Source organism: Pleurodeles waltl, chromosome 5 (genome assembly GCF_031143425.1).
Source record: "Pleurodeles waltl isolate 20211129_DDA chromosome 5, aPleWal1.hap1.20221129, whole genome shotgun sequence".
Lineage (NCBI taxonomy): Eukaryota > Metazoa > Chordata > Amphibia > Caudata > Salamandridae > Pleurodeles > Pleurodeles waltl.
Genome location: NC_090444.1, coordinates 1,554,266,745 through 1,554,280,869, shown reverse-complemented (window position 1 = coordinate 1,554,280,869; position 14,125 = coordinate 1,554,266,745). Strand labels below are relative to the sequence as shown.

The 14,125-nt window shown below is 43.9% G+C and overlaps 1 protein-coding gene across 15 annotated transcripts in view; it reads left to right on the top strand.

Annotated features, from left to right (window-relative positions):
• The first annotated feature begins 2,413 nt into the window (after positions 1-2,413).
• Positions 2,414-14,125, top strand: part of MYT1L (myelin transcription factor 1 like) — a 1,206,615-nt gene continuing 1,194,903 nt past the window's right edge. For 3 of the 15 annotated variants that reach the window (XM_069235858.1, XM_069235876.1, XM_069235868.1), the window contains exon 1: positions 2,552-2,873. The gene's annotated coding sequence lies outside the window, so the exon portion shown is untranslated. Of the gene's footprint in view, positions 2,874-14,125 lie in introns of all 15 variants that reach the window. The other 12 variants (XM_069235878.1, XM_069235866.1, XM_069235863.1 and 9 more) reach the window with 9 other exon arrangements.

Below are 14,125 nucleotides of genomic sequence, written 5' to 3'. Positions count from 1 at the left end.
CCGTTGTGGAACATGTTATTCCTGCTACGACTGTTTATCCAAGCTTCCCACACGAGCTTGAGGCGTGGTTGCTCTGGATGCTTATATAACAGGCGCGTGTCCTCATTTCGCTTAGGCCATGCAGGGGCCCTAGAAATCACTCATCTTATCAGAGCAAGGGAACTCGCCGTCTGGGCGCCCAAATTCATTTTTCTCACACCTTTTTTGTTGCTGGTTATCAGACTGGGAATTATATCTCCCCCTCCAGCGAGCGGAACATCCGAGGCCGTGTCCAATGGACTCCAAGAACAAGGCTGACGTCACAGCAGCCCTCCCATAGTCGCCCTCCCTCTCCCCCTCCTCCGGACCCCAACAACGCAGACTGCGGCTGCAAGCTGAGGGGAGCCGCCATTAGAGCAGCTCTATTGATTTCTGATTCACACTGCAGCACCGGGGCGAAGGAACAGGGAGGGGGAGCGGCCCCACAGCGGGAAGGAGCCAAAGGAAATCAGCCTTCCTTTGTCTGTGAACCCGAAGCAGATCTTGCTTCCGAGAAGATAAAAATAGAGACGGGACAATGTGAAGGGGACAAGGCTGATGATTGCGCGCCCGATGAAAACAAGGACCCTCCTTGAAGGGAATAAAAACAATCTTTAACGTTTGCAATGCTTCTTGTGCTATTTGAGTCTTGTTAAGATTTGAACGCTGAAGAATGCACTGAGAAACATACCGGAGAATCGCGTTGCCAGTGTGTATTATGTTTTCTCAATTGTACTTGCTAGGAATTGTTGAGAACTGCATATTTAAAAAACCGGAACACCATCTGTATTTCGCCATTTGTATATCAGCCATGAATGTAGAATCACATTCTGACATTGCCTTTTGCTGTTGAGATCGGTGTTATGAGGGAATGACGTTTTCGGAAGCGGGGCCGCAGCACGTTTCAAAGATTACTTTTTAAAAATAAGACGAAAAAACTGTCCAGACACAGGCGAGCTATCTCCAAGATGTGCATCACTGTAGCAGCAAGCCCCTATGGAGATATCTTTCCGTCATTTTGTATTCCTTACTGTCTCCTTTAAATCGACGATCAAATATAAATTCCACATTGCGGTTACTTTTGCTATTAGTGCATGCATTCGCTGGCAGCATTGTGTATAACACCTGTGAGTGCGCACTGTGAAACAAAGCATGCCGAAATCCATATGCACTCTGCGTTCCATGCACGCAGGCGTGCCCTTACAGTGAAGGGCAGCAGCCAGGCATTGTTTGCAGATGCTGTCTGGGGCTGAGCAGCCCTGCCAGACAGGCAGCCAGGCTCAGCGCCTGGTCCGCCCAGACATGTGCCTTGCCATTTTCATTTTAATCAGTCTGCTCAGGATGGCTGCTGATTCATTTTGCGGGATGGACCCCTGGGAACCAAGGTGGGAGCCTGAGGCGAGCAGCTATTGCATCAATGCAGCATTCCACATCACAGGAGGAGGGGAGGGAAGGGAAAGGTGGAAATGGTGGAGAGGGGAGGAGGGAGAAAGAGAGCGAGACAGCGGAGCAGACAGATAGAGAGAGGAGGAGGAAAAGAAGGAGGGGGAAGGCTGCTAGCACAAGGGGAAAGAGGAGGAAAACCGCCTCTTAAAAAATTTCAATTCTGTGATGCACATATACAGGTAAAGCTGAACTCAGAAATAAAACACATTCCAGACCATCACCAAGACAGTGTACAAAACAATATTATTTCAACATTATTTGTGTGAACATCTAAGTATATATCTATGCCAACCTTTGAATATACCTGACCTATATAAATATTTGTGAATGCCCAAATGAATTTGAAGCTAAATATATTTTAATTTAAAATAGGTATGCAAATACCCATTTTTAAAAACGTTCACTCATTTTTGTGTGCATGGGTATATGTACATATATATATATATATATATATATATATATAGATACCTAGATTATTTTTCAAACCTCTTTCGTCTACGCCCTCACATATAAATGTAAACATTCAACACACATGTATGGCACACACAGAAACGCACCTCTGTCTGATTTCCACGCTCTGCTATTGAGCATGGGGACGAGGCCATGAAGCCACCAGGGTAATGCTCACTCTGAAGGAAGTATATTCCTGTACTTATCCAATAACTACTTGGGGTGGGATACCTGATTTACCCTGGGACCTTGCTTCGTGGGATTGACAAGCTTATTATTCAGTGAGCCTATTATTGATATTATTCTGCTCTTGGTTTCCATGGCCACCTTGTGAGAGACATTCAATTTTCTCTCTTCCATCATCATTATCTATGAGGCCATCTGTTGTGGAAAATGAATTCAGCCTAATTTGCATAACTGATAAGCTATTTTTTTATCTATTGAACAGAAGGTCATATGCCGGGGATTTAGTGCTGGTGGAAAAAATGTGGAAAAAATCCCTTCGAAAGAGGCTGAGTGGGAGTGCGTGCATTAGAGGATGTGTGTGGAAGTAAAAGCGATCCCCCAGGCCTGCTAGCCTATCGTGCTGCATTTGTCATCCCTGCCAGGGCGACATTCCCCCACCCCCTCACCCCAAGCTTCTGCAAACGGAAGAGAGTGGGGAAGCTTCTCCCTGCAGTCTCCTGGAAGCCCCTTGGTTTTTTATTCACTAGTGGTGGGTGATTTTCCTTTTTTCCTTTATCACCCGGGAATGTGAGTTATCCTTTCAATGGACAGTGAGGCAGCCGAGCCCCAGTTCCTGGCTGTCTGTGCCACGCGTGTTACTGGTGTTCTGTAAAAGTTGCCGCGAGTCGCTGCTCTGAGGCAGTGCATGCAGAGCAGCTGTGAACTTGAACTTGGCAGTGATTAACTTTTCCTTCGTCTTGACGCCGGTGGATGCTGCGTTTCCCCGCTCCTAGGTAGGTGTCTGGCTTTTGTGTAGTTGGAAGAGCTTCTCTGCAGCAGTTTTCTTCCGTTTCTTGCGTTTCTGCTCCTGTGGAGTTGGACTGTCACTGGAGTTGGGTGCTTTTGACTTTCTTATCGGCTGGGCGGTGTTTTAATTCGGGAATGGAAATGCATGTTTATTTACATTAGTGTTTACATGTATAGCCCCTAGCCTTTTCGTGATTGGTACGATGAAAACATGCTCTCGTCGCAGCAGCAGTTACTTATTGCTGGTCTCACATAGACTTTGGCACAGAAACAATGTACGTGAAGTGCAATATTTTCTCTAATAGATGTTTCCGTTTGGATTTAATCGGGGCGCCAGCTGCACATCAATTTAAATCAAAGTAATCAAAGTAATTAACCCACTGGGGAAAAACATGTAGTATACTTTGTATTTAAACGAATGGTATGATTTATTTAAAATTGCAATTGTAAGGTGCAACATAGCATGTTCACGATGAACACAAACTCATACATGCATGTATTACAAACAACCAGTGCTGTGTTTTGAAATTCAAGTTCCGCCAATAAAGGTGTGTTATATGCTTTAACGATTACCACGCTACAGGGAAAGCACTAAAGGACGAAAAAAAAAACTTTACTTATAAGGAGCACGTAAAAATAACAGAATTGACATCGAATTAAACGCGTCCCTTGTTTGTCGCAAAAGTGGAAATGAGAACTTGTTAGTTGTGAGCAGTGTTTTTAAGTTGCGGTGTTGTGTCTCACTGAACGGCGCCTCACAGCTCGCCTTTGGCATGTGCGCGTTTCACAAAATATCAGCATATTTAGGGAAATGCAATGTTTTTTTCAGAGCTCAGCACGCGTGGCCAGTATGATAAAAACTTCACTTGTTCGTGCACACTAATTGCCTGCCACCGCCGAGTTACTTACAAACATGCAGTGCACGCAGGCAGGCTCTACGCCTCAGCTGGGTACTTCATACCAGTGTGTACTCTGCAGAGTTTTGCATGGTCGGAAAGCGCTTCTTGTGTATGTTTTTCATGTATTAACATTAAAATTAAGTCGAATTTGGGAGAGTCCAGCATGCCCGACACAGGTGAAATGTAAGACCCGTTTTATTGCTCTCCCAGACACAAACAACAGAAATGCTGTTGCTGCAGAGGATGGTGAAATCGCTACAAAATTATCGGAAATAAATATAATTCACTGTTCCTTTGGTTAATCAACTCATTTATACTTCTAGAGTTGCGAGTATGTCATATTAAAGAAAGGAAAATAAATGTCAAAATAGTTCATGCTGTCTACTTTCTGAGACGTGTGAGGTCTCTAACAAATCACTGGAAGCAGAAGGTGTTTTTCTGTGTGATCGTGTTTTCAAGTCGTGTTTGTTGCAAACAGTTGAGCACAAAACTTTGACAAGCTAAAGGAACACACTACACGGGAGCTTCTCGCACCCTCTCCCTCTAGCAAATCGGTAATTGCCGGGCTGAGATGCCTCCTTTCCGTTGCCGACATTTGACTGCTGCTAATTCGCTGATTAATCTCATTAAAGTGATTATACTCGTATTCGGGGCCGGCTGTCATTGTTCCGTAGACAGCTCTAGGCAGCCGCCGCTGGAGTAGGGCTGGGTCTGTGGCTAGCTGCTGTGAGCACGGTTGCTGCTTTGGCTTTCAGTGCTGGGAGCTGTCCAGTGCTGAAAGCACGTTCTCCAGCCTGGCCTCACCGCGCGCCACTTCTCTGCCACCGCAAAACACTCGACTGCCCTTCATCTTCAGTAATCTATTAGCTTGAAACGGGGCCCATTTGCTTCTGAAGTTGCATGTTACCATGTTGCTTTTTTAACATTGTTGAAAATAAAGGACTTGGCATTTCACTATCTCCTTCCCCGTCTAAATAGCTGCTCATGCTAGTTGGGTCGTTGAAGAACGCGCACACACAGCAGGGAATACCGACTTATGAATGTGTATTATATTGTCATTAAATGTATAAACAATTCAAAATAATTAGGGTTCACGCACCCTAAAACTGAAATGGGGCTCGCTCTGTGTGGAACTCGGTAGCCAGTTTGAAATAAACGCCTAATGCAGCCAATGTAATTTTGTCTTCAGACTCCAACAATGTTTCTGATCGTCTGTGTATGTTGATACAATGCACGGTGTGAGTTGGACCCGCCTGGTCTTTGATGCAGAGTGTGTGCCTGAAAGTGGCTGGAGCTGAACTTGACTGCTGTCTTCAGTGCAGTGCGGTGATAAAGAATCTGGAGCAGAGCCAGGCTTTCCGGCGCACACAATGCCCCTTTGTTCTTTAATATGAGCGATGTTGGAACCTTCTGTGCCATGCCAGGGCCATATCTCAGCACTGCCCCTGCATCGCCAATTAGCTGCAGCCAGCATAACGGCACGGAGTGCCCCGATTGCTCATGCATTTCATGGTACAGCACATAGATAACTGGTCGCCAGGCTTCTAATTCGCCTCCCTACTTACTGTAGAAACATTGATGTATGGCACACGTTAATCTACTGGGGGAAGGCTCTGGTATACAAAGCGTACACGAACACCCGTACATGGTTTGCACGGTTCCTGTTTTTTGGAAGTATTGTGTTGCTTAGCAACAGTCAACATTATATGAGACAAAAGCCAGTCCTGATAGGTATAAAACGTAAGAACACATCAGATTCGTTAATGATATTGCATTGTCGATAAGTAAGCATGGGGGCTACCGTAATTACTCTCTTGTAGAGCTGTCCTACATTAATCTACATTCACCTCACCCTACCTTATCCAATAGTCCATGACACATGCAGTCCTCAGAGGCACACATAGAAACCCTGTAGATTTCTCAGTCACACATGCTCGTTCCATCAGACACTCTCACATACAGTTGTTCACCCACCGAAACACATCCCCGTACACACATGCACAACCCTTACCACAAGAAGATCTCTCTTTTCCGCACCCCCACACAGACATGCACTTTCAAACACACATGTAAGTACACGCACAGTTGATCATACAAACTCATATATAGGCATTCCTGAAATCCATCAGACCCACAATCCTTCACAGATACATATTCACACATTCACTCAGTCCCTAATAGAACTGCAGGCACGAACGTAAGCACCGTGGACACCACCCAGCTACTCAGCCACACTCCTACACAAAACACACACACACACACACATAAACATACACTTACAGATACACACACGCGAGCACATACACACACAGACACACACTGGCCGGAAAAGCCGCACAGACACAGTCACATCCCCAGACTCCCTGCCGTCTCGCTCTGTCTGTTTTTTCTGTCTGCTCTCCCCTCCTCCTCCTACTTCGCTCCATCTATCATTGCCTCTCTCCCCCCTCCTCCGCTTCCCCCTTCCTCGCTCCCACCACGTGGTCCAATCTTCTTCTTTCTTTTAAAAATATCCAGTCTCCTTCAGTCTGGTTGTGCCTGCCTCCTTTCTCCCCTCACTCTCTGTAACACCTGCGGTGCTGTGAAATTTGGAAAATCTAAGTATTTTCCTTAATGAAAGATTAATTCCATTGCAACGTGTTAGCTTAGAATTACAATCACCAGACGATCCCGTATATATGTTATTATATCTCAAATAAGACACGAGCATTATAACGAAAAAAGGGGAACGCCTTTTGCATCGGCTGTCATGTAAAAACGCCACGTTTTTTTGATCGCGCATTGGCAGGCATTCATGTTTTAAAGAAGTCTCCTTGTCGACAACGTCCTCTTAGCTCCACGTAGCTCTGCAATGTGTCCGCTCTGCCTTCAAGCCTGGGGTTTTGACCGAGAAATCTTACAAAGCGGATCCGCGTCTCTGCAGAGGGCTGTCTCCTCGGACTGCAGAGCGGCACCCCGCAAAGCTTTCTGGGATTGGAGGCGCCACATCTCTAGCAGCCATTTAATGACAGGTATCTCCAGGACAAGGCTGTGCTGCCTGCAGAGTGCCAGGCTGTTGGGAAGAGGAGTGGGGGTTGAGGGCGCATTGCTGCTCTTATTTCTGTCCTTTTATGTCGTGATAGTAGGCAGTGGTAACGACAGCCATTCGTTTCACCAGACAGGCTACATTACCAGTCTGGCCACTGGCTTCAAACGCTGCCACGAAAAAAAAAATAAGTGTACTGTGATGGTTGTGCACAGGTGCACTTTACTTTAAGCTTTGATCAGAACTTGCGATTAGAACTAGAGCCACTGCTGACATAAGTACATTAGAAACATATTCATCCGGAGGTTATAGGTGTTGTCGTTGCCAGTTGAACAAATAAATGCCAGATATAGCATAGCAAGAACAAGTCAGCAGGCCCCGTGGATCCAATTCACTAAATGTACTGGAGGAGCAAAAGTGTCTGTACGTCACTTGTTTTTCTTTTATATGTAATTGTTCCACGTGTGCTAGTTCAACCAGAGTAAGTGAAGGGAACTATGACTAAAACTCACAGATCGCATTAGGTTATGAAACCAAAACCCAGGACTGAAGCAGAGTGTGCTGGTGACGTGGGGCGACGTGATAACCTTTGACATCTGACAAAATCACAACGTTCGATCTTTTCTCCCGCTCTTTGTACTTCCACCTGCTGAAGATGCACGAAGACAATGGCAAGTAACGCACTCCACAGGAAGAAAACAGGCTTCTTGGCGTACCGACTACTTTATATTCCTGCCACTGCCTTGATCACCAGTGTGACTATAGACTGCAAGGGCAGTGACAGGGGTCCAAAGAGAAATCTACAGCTAGCATCAGCCACTCCTCTTAGCCCCTACTGCCAACTTTGCATGGCCCCCTGGGTCAAATGAAAGGGAAAGGTGTGTGCATGCATGTACCGCGAAAGTCGCACCTTCGCTCTCTGTAAACATACTCTGTTGTTCCGCCCTCCTCCGTTTCACGCAATCAGGCTCAGTTCAATGACGTCACAGTTTTAAGCCCGCGTGAGAGAGGACAGAGTGGGCGAGGAAGAAGTCGCCTTTCTTCTGGGCATGCGCAACACTTCCCACATTTCAGTGCGTGGGATGTTGTCCCTTCATAACAAGAAAGACACTGACAGCCCGAGGCTGCACAGAGAAAGGGCGAATCGCATATTTATGAACAGTTAGCATATGCAGAGGAAATACCGCCCATCAGTTGAATCACACGTCGATTTAAAGGAAACTACAAATACTTCATTGTATGTAGCAGTGGTGGCTGGTGACTGAAAGCAGTGGTGGGGCACAAATACAAGACGGAATTGCACCTTGTGAGAGAGCCTCACTACCCACATATTTCCATTCACCTACTCACCCACTGCCTTTGGTCACCTACCCATTTACTCATCCACATTGTCATCCACTGCCATTCACACAACTCTTATACACAGACACCCACATTTTCTCAGCCACTCTGTCAAGCCCTGCAAACACATTCAAACACACATTGCCTCACCCATCCAGTATCCAGCAGTTTCAGTGTTAAAAGGTACACGTTTATTTGAGCTGCAGATTACATGTTTAATATGACATATCACGTCATTAGTCTGCAGAAGAAATAAAACAATAACTAGCCATGATAAATTACTGGAACCATTACTGCCTTTGAGAGAGGAAATCACCTACAGAGGCAGTGAAAGGAGAGGAGAGACGAGAGAACAGGTTGTTTTCTTATTGTCTGTAAAACAGATAGAGCTCCAACTTACTTGTGTGCAGGGTTGTCTTTGGCATATTTATGACTTGAGGTCTTCAGGTCACAATCCTGTCTCCCAGAGAGCCCTGGATGGAGTTATTTATTGTATTTATTCTATTTCTCTGCCACAGACTGCTTGTAATGCAGGAAAAGGGGATTTTCTTTGCGCAATGCCACATTCTTTTAATAAAATGTGACCTCTGGTACATAGACCCTTCTGATCACACCCCACCATTTGAGTAAATAGGAAAGGGTGGATAATAATATCAGAGTGACATGAAGTTTTCAGAAATCCGGGCTGAACGAAAAACGCTCCAGGCTGTTTACTATCAGGGCTTCTGGTGGAGGAGGAGATAAGCCAGGGACGTCACTGCGTTCTGAGAAAACGTAAGGGATTTGTGTGTGCAAGCCCTGTCAGCCCTACTGTGCAGATTTCAGCCACATACTGACGCAGGCGCAGTGGGGCTTTTCAAAGTGCACAACTTTCACTCGGAAAATGTTGTGCAGAAAATGTTTTACTTTCATCATGTAATTAAATATATGCTTCACTAGAGAGGCCAGAAAAGGCTAGGGGCGCAGCCCCTTAGCCCTTGAACACCAGCCGTCCCTGGTATGTAGGTAATAGCACACCTTGCTGGAGACAGAGGACACCAAAATCCTCCAAAAAGAGTGAAGTAGGCATCGTTTAACAAATCACACGAAAACTGCATAACAATATGGACAAAAAACTGCACGACACCCCGGTTTTCTTCATATTAAACTACTCATTAAGCTAGCGTCAGCCAAAATCTTTGTAAATGTCATTATTTTAGCTAGTATCATCAAGTTGCAAATTCCGCACATGTAATGGGGTCATACAAAGGGACAAGTGACAATTGCAATGCAAGTTATTACATTTCACAATCAGTAGACTTTAATCCTCTCACATCGGGCTAGGCTTGGACACCAAACCAGCCCTGGCAAATTTTATCAGACCAGCCCCTGTACTGTGCGTAGTGAGTGAGTGCAGCAAGTGGGTCTGACCATGCAGAGGCGCTTGGGAGCCACCCTCAAAAGAAAATTTGGAACAAAATGACAAAAATGGTGTATCTACACCACAGATTTAATTATATATTCAATTGTATTAGTTTTTAAAGCATTGCAATTGTATTTATATAGCACTTACTATGCCTGCCAAGTCATAAAAGCACTTTTCAGCGAGTAGCACACTGCTCTGGAACCCAAAAAGGATTAGTGGTAGAATAGGGAAATATGATTTAATTTGAGGTGTGGACCCACAAGTCTGTTAGTTGGATTGAATATGATATTGGAGGGATAAGAGCGGGAAGAGTCTATAAGTTTTATTTGGGAGATTATAGTAGTAAGATGAGATTTGGGATGAGTAAAAGGAGAGTTGGAGTAGGAAAGAGTCTCTAGAAAAAGATTAGGGAGATCAAAGTAGTAAAATGAAGTTTGGGGTGAGTCAAAGGATGATACACGAAGGAAGACTTTAGAAATGGTTGTTTGAGAAATCATGGCAGTAAAATTAGGTTTGGGGTGAGCCAAGGAAGGGCAGAGTAAATTATGCCTTTACAGTGTTCAAGGATACCTAGCCATACCCATATATATTCTTAGGGTGGACACAAAAAATGGATGTTAAGTATGAAACATGAATTTAAATATAACATATGTGCACACATTCACTGTTAAGCATAGCCAATAAACGGAGAACATACCAAAACACCATTTTGATGGATGATAGCATTCTCCACCCTAATAAGGAGCACGGCAGGGCCAGCTTTCGTGTTGGTCGTGCCCAGTGCAGCAATATGTTTGGGTGCCCCTCGTCCCCAAATTACCTCCTCCTCCACAGAGTCCCTCACTATCATTCTTTAACAGTGTCCTTCATCTCTCAATAGCCCCTCTCTCACATGTATTTTGTTTGTTTTTAGTGTTTCTCATACCAGTGTAGTGTATCAGAGAACTCTACATCACACACACACACACACACACAATGAATCATGTATGTGTAAAACTCAGTGTATAGAAAATGTTACCTAATGTTTATTGTTGCCTGAAAACTCTGCAATGGTGCTTTTAAAGCCTTCATAACTTGCAAAACATAGTGCCCTTACTTCAGCAATAAACATGCAACCAGTAATAAAACCCATCAACAGGACAAAATACTGACCCCACCCTTCCTGGCTTTTAAGGAAACACCCAGTGCCTGGTACAGCCAATCCGGCCGTGCCTCACATCTACAACATAAAAATAAACAATAAATATTGCACCTCAGCCCAACTCCTTACGTTGAAAATCTGGTACCCACTTAAATTAATACATTTTCATGCATATCCACTAACCATGCCTCATTTTGTTTCTTCATCAGGTACACATTTATCTCACTAATTCCTATGTTGCTCATGCATTACATTTTGGAGAGTATCAAGGAGATCCAGCCCCAGCATATCAGTTGCCAGTCCCATATGACCTATTCAGTGGATTCTAAGAAAGACAAACGTATCTTCATCTAGAGGTCAGCTAGTGGTTTCTTCAGGGGGCCCTTTCACTCCTTGTCCCAGAGCGCCTCCTCTTCGCTGTCACCCACTTCGCCACATTCCTCTTCCATCTACTTTGTGGTGGCCCCCCAGGGACCACAGTTCTGACCTAAGTGGCTCTAAAAACAACAAAGCTCTGGCTATTCTCAATGCTGGTTACACATAACTAGGGTGCATATTGACTTGCACACTTCACCACCAACCAAAAAACAAAACAAAATTCTAGAACTATACCACTATCCTAAATTAAGAAACCTATTTAAAAGTTCAAATCCAAATAATGTTATTTTGTTAGTGTGGTGGATAACGTCATCTCATTAAACCATGTTAAGATCATTATAAGCTTGGCTTCTGGAAGTATGTGGCAACGAAGGACCAAATTATGAATCTGGTTTGCCTAAATTATGCAACAAGAAAAGGCAATTGATGTAACATAATGTGGTATATTCTGTCACAGTATTACTTCACGGTGTTGTCATTTTAGCACACATAAATAGACTCTAGGCAAAGGTTACAACTCATCCCTGTCACTTTAACACCAGAATGCAATAAGCTGCAACTCAAAGATGACCAGTTAACCATCTCTTCTTTAACTTTAATATCTATATAATGTAGATCAACGGTTACATTATTAGATTATTCTGTATTAGATACGTGAAAACCCTCAAGGACTGCACATATTGTAAAATTATGTTTCACCTTTAAGACAATTACTGCACTGTAACATTTGTTACAATTATGGACTCACATTGCCTCCTATCAAAGTCATTAGTTAGTGTGAAAGGCAGCCTGCTGAACTGAATAGTTCTGCTGGAGATCAATATAAAGGAGAAGGAATCCCCTGAATGCTACCACACCCAGAGACGTTTTAATGCAAGGGCTAAGTGGGATCTGGCTCTGGGCCCCAGACTTTTAGGGGGCCGCCTGATATATCCAGCTCTGTTCTCCATACAGTCCTGCCCCGATGACCTTGGATGATTCTTAAACATAGATTGTTTTAAATACCACATTCGTTTAATTTATTTTATTACGGGTGATCTGTGGGAGTCTGTTTTTTAACACCATGCAACAGCCATAAAAAAAAACCTTCCTTTTAGATTGAAACAGGACCTCATATGTGAGAGGGAGTTCACAGAGATTAGTTGCACTAATATTAATGAGCTGCTGTTGTATTACAATAATGAAAATACACATCACTATCTGAATAATAGATGGAAATGTATTTGGAATTCGGGCAAGTTTGCCTGTTCAGTGTCAGTGACCTAGTGAAAGAGGACATGAAAAAAGCTGATTGAAACATAAATTCATAAATTCAAAATTATTCCGATCTGGTGGAGTGAGGGGAAGGGAAATATGTTTGGCCCAAGGCCCCCAAAATCCTTAAGATGCTGCTGACCCCACCTTTTAAACAATAAAGCATCCTCTAAACATGATTTTCAACACAGCCTCACGCTCAATGATGATGTGTTTCTTTCATTGTCTAAATTACATATTTATGTCACATATATATGACCCCACCATCCATAGGCACAAGTATGAATTGGTGTTCTAAGGAAAAGAGACACATACATATGTTAGGAAGGATATTTCAAGTTTCTTCTGAGTGTTGTCATATTGTAAAAGATACATCACCTTCACCTAATTTCTTTATATGGTCACCAAATGCTAAGATGCAGGATAGGATGCAATTTATCTCACATTGTCAGTCTATTTCTAAGATCATAAATAATTATTAATAACTTAATAAAGGTTCCTTCTGATGGCACGCTGGCTGTGGACATTATAGCCCTGACACAAAGGGCCTGATTACGACCTTGGCGGATAGACTACTCTGTCACAAAAGTGACGGATATCCCGTCTGCCGTTTTCCAAGTTCAATTATATCCTATGGAACTTGTAAAATGGCGGGCGGGATATCTGTCACTTTTGTGATGGAGTAGCCCATCTGCCAAGTTCGTAATCAGACCCAAAGTGTTACAGTCACCTGACAGCAGAAGCCATTTGAATATTCAGTGGAGTGCCTAGCTATCTATGCCTGTCAAAATCTTGATAGGAAAATTCCCTAGAACACAACACAGCTGTAATTGCCCATGGAATCACTTAGGAACTGCTTTGTTTGTATTTCAGGAGATGCGTATAGGCTCTACTGCTTCCCCTGAACAATTTGCAGAGTGCAACTTTGCTATGGGTGACTACATTTGTTTATATGAGCTTGTTCATATCTCTATAGATGTGTGTTTGTGAGATTTACAGTACTTTGTGCTCTTCATCTGCACTGGTGCACACGGGAGCCTGGTTGTACAAAAAACGTACGTTAAGCTGAAAACAAATGAGTGCCTCATTTACGAGGCCATTGGCGAAGGGCGGTGCAGCAAGGCACTTGCTGCGCCACTGAGAAAGGGCAGAAATGCACTGTATCATAAAGATACAGTGCATTTCTGTACTCTCCCCATGCGCTATTGTACAAATTGCTTCCTAGCGCCAACGCAGGCATCCTTGTACCATGGTGCAAGAATGCCTGCTTTGCATGGTATATTGTTTTGTGCAGGAAAGGACACCTTCCTGCACAAAAACAATCACAAGAGGTGTCTTCCTCTTTCTATGTGTGCTGCAGAATAAAGCACACACAAATAGAAGAAAAAACAGGAAGAAATAACCCTGTTTCATTATGCCACTCCTGAGGTGGCATAGGAATCTGATGCATTCCCAAACTTGTAAATCTGTGAATGCGTCAGATTCCTTTCAGTTCCATGGGTGTTGCATGGGAACACCCCAGGCAACACCCATGTAATGCCCCTTTCACACAGTGTAATGCGTGAAAGGGGTCCATATTTACAAGGCCATGAAAAGCCACGCAAGGTGGCTTTGCTTGACCTTGTAAATATGGGCTGATACACTGCGCCACTGGAGCGTCAAATATAATGGTGCTCCAGTGGCCCAGTGTGCCGCTGGGACCTCATAAACGAGGCCCAGAGTATTTATCTCAGTCATGTTCTCTGAGTCATGTTTGATCTACTAGCATCTAACACTATCAGCATCAGGAATGCAAA